Genomic DNA, 7,148 nt, shown 5'->3' with positions numbered 1-7,148 from the left:
GGCCGGAGGGGTGGGTGAGGGGTGCTCCCCGAGGTGTGGGGTGCCCTGAGGAGAAGGGGGGGATGCTCCCTGAGGTGAAGGGGGGATGCTCCCTGAGGTGATGGGGGGATGCTTCCCGAGGTGTGTGGGTGCCCTGAGGTGAAGGGGGGGTGCTCCCTGAGGTGTGGGGTGCCCTGAGGAGAAGGGGGGGATGCTCCCTGAGGTGAAGGGGGGATGCTCCCTGAGGTGAAGGGGGGATGCTCCCCGAGGTGTGTGGGTGCCCTGAGGTGAAGGGGGGGTGCTCCCTGAGGCGTGGGGTGCCCTGAGGAGAAGGGGGATGCTCCCTGAAGTGTGGGGTGCCCTGGGGAGAAGGGGGTGTGTGCTTCCTGAGGTGTGGGGTGCCCTGAGGTGGAGGGGTGGAGAGGTACTCCCTGAGGTGTAAGGGGGGGTTCCCCAAGGTATGGGGATGCCTGAGGCAGAGTCCCCGAGCTGATGGAAGGAGGGTCCCTGAAGGCAAGGGGTTTTGAGCACCTTCTCTTGGGCTGGTAGGAAGATGAGAGGGTGAGGTCCCCTTTGCATGGGGGCAGGGGTCTGTGCCCCTCTCCTGCCAGTACTGGAGAGTCAAGGGGAGGGTTCCCTCGCTCAGAGAGGCTGCTTCTGTGCCCACAGAGGTGCTGGGTGCAAACTAAAGCTGGGAGTTGCAGCATAGATAACACCCAGATAAATTGGCTTTAAGTTTGGGTAACCGATGAGGCGGGAGCAGCTGGGGTGCCCTCTTCTCTCCTGCGGTGTCTCTTAACGGGGTGGGGGATGAGCATGGATAAAATGTACGGTGTATTCCGAAAAGTGGTGAAATGTTTCCTCCCCATCACATCCTTCCTTCAGCTAAGTCTGTTTTTCCTGTTTGCTGATAGTTGGCTTTTGGTTTACTGGGCAACTGTCCCACGTTTTAATTTTGGAGAGCATTACGGGCAAGGTTAAGTGAGGAAGTCTAGGCTCTGCGTGAGGGTTTAGCAATCCGTGTCAACCTAAGCCTGTGCCCTTTTCCCTCTTGCATGCAGTGACTTCTATTGTACGGGAGCTTAAGCAGTAGTGGTGGAGGGGGGAATAATTACTTAGCAAAGGCATGCTGTTCTTTAGAAATACTGTAAGATGTGTCTCGGCACTTGAAGTTTTGGTTCATTGCCTCGGTGCAAGTCGGCGTTATTAAGAAGTAGGCACACGATCCGAGTTACTTGAGCTACGTGTTACCAGGTGTGAAAATGACGAGTTACTAGAGAAAAATCAATAGATGTCAACTTGAAATGAAGATATAACTGTTCCTCGGATAAACATGATTTACCAGACATGCACTTAGGGGCAAAGGGAGGGAATGGTGATGACTCTTGGCTACCGGAGCTGTACAAGTATTGACCCTAATTTGAGAGCAAGTACTTATTCTAAAATGTGGGCCTGTGCTATGTTAATGAACATAAACACAAGCACTGCTTTGGATGAACTTTACAGGGAGCAGTGGATCGCTCAGGAGATTAAGTATGGCCTTCTCCCTGCTGAATTTTTTGTTTTATTCTTTCCCAGGCTTGTGCAAGAACCAAGTGAATGCTGCAGGGAGAAGCCTCAGTTATTAGTCATTCGACTTCATTTGTGAAAGTGAGACCAAAACACAGTCTTTTTTCTAGCAGCAGAAACTTTTGTAGGAGTTTGTAGGAGCAGAAACTGAATCATCAATTATGGGATGTTCCAGTCAAGTAAATATTTAGTTTAAGCCACGTAGGATGCTTGTATGGGTGCTGAAGAAATGTTCATTGTAGGAAGTGTAAGGCTGTGACAAAGTCTGAGGTATTGTTTTGCTGCGTGCTCTGCAAATATAAGGACCATGTGCTGAGGTATCTGTATGCTGTGTCAGTGCTTGCTATCAAATCAAGAAGTTCCGAAACTACAGTCGGATACACTGATAGCAAATCATCCTCTTTCACTGTATTATCTGAGCTTAAAAGTCCGTTACTGAATTGCAAGATACCTTACCTTGAAGGGGCTATCACCCTGGAGATGTTTTACTGCAGAATCACGAAAAAGAATGGAAAAGTCATTCCAGTCTATTTTACCACTTCTGCAACGCAGAAATCTGGCTGATCCGAGTCTGGTGCTACATAACGCAAGGTAATTGTTTTCTACCTGCCAGCACAGAAATCAACTTGGTGATTTGTTTTAGTAGGCAATTTTCTCTAGAACACCCAGTGCTGTGTTTTTTGACTACAAGGATGAGAGTAAGATGGTCTGAGTCATGGCTATAAATCTCTCTAAAGAACAAATTCTCAAATGTGAAGTTAAGGTGAGTGCTTTTAATGACTAAGGTGACTTTTTAACGACTGAAGTGTTGAAGGTGTAACTTGGGTTTAGTCTAGATTTAATTGTGCCGGTGAAATTCATGTTGGTTAGAAAACAAAGCTCCTTCTACTGACACATTTGCAGGAGTGAAAAGTCACGTTCAAAACCTTTTGCCAGTATGACCGCACTTGTGTCAGACTAATCTTTAATCTGTTCATTGGTGGCAGGATGACCTTTTGCTGTTGTATTCTACACTTTACGTGGGAGAAATAGAGGATGTGGCTGTAAAGAAATGCATCTGGTTAAGCATAAAATTCCAATTTGTATCCCTAAGTAATTGTGCCAGGATGTCGTTTTCTTTTGCTGGAAGAGTGAGTCTAACAGAACTGAAAATGTGTCGTGAAATAATTACACTTTAAAAGCAGAGATTCTTTAGCATTATCTCTTCCTAGCTGCTCGATGCAAGAAAGCCAGGAGCATCGTGATAACTTACTGATTTCTAAATGCTCAAAACGAACTTTTCAGTCCTGTCATTATAAGCGGTTCAAAGCAATGGGGGGTGGGGGACCCAAACCTTTCAGACTCTTACATTCTAGATGGAAGGGATTGGACAAAAAATGCAGTCTTAACATAGAGAGCTGGTCATGCTGCAGTCAAATGATTTGTTGAATGTTACTGTGCTAAGTGCTGACCAAAACAGATGTCACGTGTGGTTGTCTAGAGAGAGGAAAGCACATCTTCGTGGACTCCAGGACCAGTGCCTCCAGCGCTTCAAACTTTTCCTTTATGCTGAAACTGATAAGCTTTTGCTGTCAATTCCAACATTAGAGAGACTGAAGCTCTTGATGAACTGTGAGATAGTGTTTGAAGACCTGCGAGCTTGAACTTGAACTGTATGTATTGTTGTACAAACAGCTGTTCTGGTGCACAGTTTGTAGTGAGTGATTAGGGAGTTGTAAGGAAGAAAAAGAACCCGTACTTTTTCTTAAACAAATGATTTCCAGTCAGTCTGTGGTTCAGGCATTCAGTCAGAACCATGTCCATAGACTGAAGTGTCCCTCTTGGTTAGATGGCTAACCAGGGCATGAGTAATCTATAGGTATAATTGGTTTTGGTTTTGGGTGGAGCAGAGGAGGATCCCTCAGAACTAATGGCTAGAACCATTTTAGAAAATGACAAAAATGTCCCCTACTACTTTATTGTGGTAAAGATAGATGACAGAAGAAAAGTGAACAAAACCCGACGTGGATTCCGGTGTAGCAGGTGAGTACTAAGTCATATGTGTAACAGCTTAGAGCTTCTGTGACTTGGCTGATTGTAAAGTATTTCAACAGCTCGTTCCCAAGTGGTTTGACCGTACACCAACCGCAGGGAAAACGCTCATCAGCCAGTTGCTTTCTCTGCCACCAGTACTTGCCAGTTGTAAGCTAAAAAGTTTGGTCTGCTCATGTTGCTAATTTCCACTGGCCTGACTGATCTTCTTCTGAAGATCATCTATGGCTTACTTCCAAATCATAGGGGGAAAACAATATGTGATGTTTAGGCTGTGCATAAGGCAGTCCTATAATGGGACCACAGATCACCTCCATCTATATCTGCTTTTTTCCCCAGGAAACTGTTCAACTCTTGGACCCGTATTATTGATACCTTGATGTAAGCAATTTTCTGCTCAGCGGAGGTAGCCTGGGTAATGGGGGGGAAAAACTAGATGTTACAGGTACTAGGGGTTACATTAGGAGCTGTACAGAGTTAGGTCTTTTCCATCAGAAGTTTTAGTTCCCGTTCAGTGTCGGTCAATCACATTTCAGTATGCCCTGCGTAGTGATGTCCAAGGTGGGTTTCCAAGATGAGCTGCTCAAAGACTTTGGATGTATTGCGTGGGAGGGTGCATGTGAGGGAGTTAGATATGCTCTGGTGAATAAGGACGCAGTGCACAGCTGTGAATAGTGTTAGACCAAAGTCCAGGTCACCCAATATCTTCTGTATCTTTCAGTTCACAGGCATCTCTTGTCCGATGGTGAAAGCTTCTGTGGAAAGGAGCAGCGATGAGCTTTTGGCCACAGATGTCAGAAGTAGGTGTTCAGGGCAGAGCAAACATTTCGTGAAACTTCCCAAGGACACTCTGTAGCCTCCATTCACTTTCAAACTGGGATTCATGAAGAACCAGTTGGAGTTTGGATTTCTAGGAGCCCGAGAGCAACACTTAGCAAATGTGACTCCTGTGGCTTCCATACTAGCTTAACTCTGGGAGCAGTTTAGCTCACGTAGTGTGGGACAGAGGTTTGAGATGATAAGGGCAAGGGACCGAAACTGGTTCCCTGACAAGCCTCACAAGGCTTCCTTGCACTCTGAACTTCAGCAAACTGCGGAGTATCATATTTGTTTATACTCAGTACTGATACAGACTTGTCAGACTAGGTGCATGTTGGTTTCATGAAACGCGTGTTGGCATTTCCAGTAGCCGGGTAAAACTATCATGTGGCCAGGATATGTTTTCTCTCATCCCACCGCTGCTCAAACAGTAATGGGTTATCCCCGTCCTAAACCTGTTTGGCAGGGAAGGGTCCTTTGTTTCGAATACTGAAGATGAAAATCTTATTTAGGAGTTGAAAAACTTCTTTCGGCCAAACAAAGCTCTGGAGCAGGCCCCTAAGTGGTGGGAAGAAAATCCCTCAAAATCTACTTTGAACATGAAACCACGCTGTAACGTTTACCTTCCATGAGCTGGTTGACTGTAATAAAGGGACTGAATTCAAAGAGTGTGGATGTCCTTTTGAGGTTTATACTCTTATTCCATGATCTTTCCTGTAAAGGAATGGGAAGTTGATGACAAGATCTGAATATCTCATCGACGACCATGGAAATGAAGATTCTATCCATTCTGTAAAATTTCTTGTACAGGAAATGGTTCCATTGAGCTACATTTAAAGAAATGATGTATACTAAATGTTTAACAGTCTTCGAGCCTTTGGGATTTTAGTAATTGCACGAGCTTAACATACATGCTTCAGAAACTTGCATTGCTACTCTGTTTGAAGGCAGGATGCAAAGGAATGGAAGTCATGAGTGAAGTGAACTTTAAAGCAAAAGGTGTTCTTTCCAGAAGTACTTTCAAAAGAAAAAACTTCCCAGGAAAAAAAGAAAAAGTACTTCTGGGTTGCAGGTACTTCTGGATTCCAATAATAAATAAAACCACGTTTTCAGCAGTTGAAGGTGACAATCCAGTGTGATCCAGTACCTTGGGTATATGTTTAGATACTCGAGGTGATCCAAGTGCGTAGAGGTAAAGCAAGATGAGAAGAATATGGGTGAATTAGAACGGGGTTAAAATTTCATCGCTACTTTCTTTAAAGATGTATGCCACAACTTGGGTAACATGGCAGAAATGGGTGATTCAAAGTGTGCTGACAAATGGATTTGAGAGGTCTTGTATGTGGGAGAAGTGAAGAAAGCTACTGTACGGGCTCAGGGCTGCACATGAACTAGTTTTTCAACTAAAAGTGTGAAAAGAGCATCTTTGAACTAGTTTTATATAGCAATAGCTATATTCCACTGAGTAATATGAAAACAAAGACTGAGTCTTAAATATTTTACTTCCTCTTTCCTACTAAATATGCTGGGGGAAATCAGAATAGCGGATGGAAAGTGTCGTATTTGACTATTGCTTTCACTTCTCTTAGACACGCACTTTGAATGTCGAGTGGGGAGGGAAGTGCTGCTCCAGTAAAACACCACAATGTGAGTCTTGATCTAGTGATCCTAGACAGTTGTATCCCTGTCCAGCTGTATCAATGTCTAGTGTTTGTTAGAGACAACTAGGAGGAAGTAGTTTGTTAAAGTTACTGTAAAATTGTAATTGTAGCCCAAAAGGTTGGCTGTTAATCTGGGGATAGATTTTTGCTATCTGCAGTGTACTCCCCCCCCCCCCCCAGGAATGCAAGTGTGTTTTGCAGACTGAATGATCTGTTGATAAGTTAGAGACTGTTCTGTCAGAAAGCTGTAGTAAATCAGTTTTGATGCTTTATTCGGGAGATTTGTGGGGGATTAGGGAATATTCTTAATTGAGTGAAGGAAAGGTCTTGGTAGCTGGTAACTAAAGACTCATTCCTTATTTATGAAGAGAGGCTTACTGGTCTGCCCTTGGTTTGTCATCGAGTAACATGATAAACGGTAATATGCGTCAGGTTATTAATCAGCGTATGCTGTTTGCTTGTGCAACTTGGTGCATACTTAAAATCAAGTGGTTCTTTAAGGTCGAAAGTGCCTTTTCTTTGATATTGTTGATGCTTTATTCCATAAGGCCCTGTTTACTTTTTGGGTCCTTCCTTCTGAGCATCATCTTGTTTTCCATTGCTTAATTGGTATTCCCAGGTCATTCCCACAGCTAATATGGACTAATGCTCTCTTGCCCAAGGTGATGTTAACAGGCTTGAGAGACTTCTCTGAACTGCTACCGTGCGTTACTAATGAGGTGGGACTTGCACCCTGATGTTCTCTTTTCTACCCCATGGCATAGTTCCCATGTTGTGTCAAAGAAGCAGTTACAGTTTTGGTCTTTCATCTTGCAAATGAGTAAGTATTTATTTAGACAAACTTGGAGGAAAACATCAATAAGGAAAGATGGTATTTCTAGCTGCTGCTTCTTAACGGTCTTGGTTAAAGATGGGAAGACTGTATATTTAGTTCCTTGTTACTCCTATCTTTTATGAACACCTAGCAAGAGGTGCTTTGTCTGGCCAGCGGTCAGTGCTTATAAGATTTTCTTAACTCCGGTTTAGAGCAATTTTTTAGGGTGTGCTGACAGTTTTTATTCTTCAGAGTTGTGGTGGTTGCAGGCTCGC

This window comes from Pygoscelis adeliae, unplaced genomic scaffold (genome assembly GCF_000699105.1).
Source record: "Pygoscelis adeliae isolate BGI_AS28 unplaced genomic scaffold, ASM69910v1 Scaffold263, whole genome shotgun sequence".
Classification (NCBI taxonomy): domain Eukaryota; kingdom Metazoa; phylum Chordata; class Aves; order Sphenisciformes; family Spheniscidae; genus Pygoscelis; species Pygoscelis adeliae.
This window is presented reverse-complemented; position numbering follows the sequence as displayed.